The sequence below is a fragment of the Neophocaena asiaeorientalis genome, unplaced genomic scaffold (assembly GCF_003031525.2).
Source record: "Neophocaena asiaeorientalis asiaeorientalis breed wild unplaced genomic scaffold, Neophocaena_asiaeorientalis_V1.1 scaffold110, whole genome shotgun sequence".
Lineage (NCBI taxonomy): Eukaryota > Metazoa > Chordata > Mammalia > Artiodactyla > Phocoenidae > Neophocaena > Neophocaena asiaeorientalis.
This window is the reverse complement of record NW_020175053.1, coordinates 6,403,162-6,404,167: the sequence shown is the minus strand read 5'-3', so window position 1 is coordinate 6,404,167 and position 1,006 is coordinate 6,403,162.

The window sequence follows — 1,006 nt, the reverse complement described above, 5'->3', positions numbered from 1 at the left end:
AGTCCCTCAGTACAAAAATCTTAATGTGCCTGATTACGGGGTGCAGCCCCAGGGTCCAATGAGGTATCATGCAATGTATGAGATGTACAAAAATTCTGAATTCCAAACACATTTGGCCCCAAGGCCTGGGTGAGGGGTGGGGGCGGTGGACCGTCCCCACACATCGCAGTGCTGGAGCAGGCGACAGTCTGGTAAAGGGAAACAGGCTCAACCTGGCCCCAGGATTTCGCAGAGTGATGGTGCTGCTCTCGTGGCTTTTTCACTTAGAGGTGAAACAACTCTGCCCGGTGCTGGTGCTCAGAGGTGGAGGAGCCCACAGGCCAGCGGAGGGAGGAAGGGGTGCAGGAGGGCAGGGAGGGACGGGGCTTCCTGCCTGTGGAGGGGGCAGCAGGCCTTCTCCCACACAGGACCCTCCCTCACCTGGGAAGCTGGTGACCACTGGCCCAACTGTCACTTTCTGCGGGACTGAAAGCTCCAGACGTGCCTCCTGGGGGCACTCCGGGGTGGTCCAGGCCAAGGGCACCTGGGAGTGTGGCAGTGACCAAAGAGACAAGAGGCACTCATGCTGGTGAGTCCTCAGCTTCCCATCTGTAAGTGGGGTGCAGGCCCTGACCTGCCCCGCCTTCGCAGTGCCCTGGGGGGCCCCCTGCAACCCTTCTCAGGGTGCTAGCAGTCTGCCTCTGGGTCTGCAGAGCAGAGGGTGCCGAGGTGGGCATGGGGGGCGCAGGCCTCAGGTTGGGCCCATCCTGTCCAGGATGGCGGCTCATTCCCCACCAATAATCCTGGAAAGGGGGCCGGCTAACGGCCCAGGTGTGTGGGCTTGCAGAGCTGCGCGCACAACACCGAGCAGCTGCAGGAGAGGAGCTGGGGCTGGTCCCCCGCCACGCATCAAGCTTTCCGCACAGTGACCATCACCTTTCCTGCCACGGCCAGGAGCAGGACTCCCCAGGCCAAAGCCTCCGGCGTCCATCCTGATGAGGTGAGGAGGGGTTATCCACTGACCTCA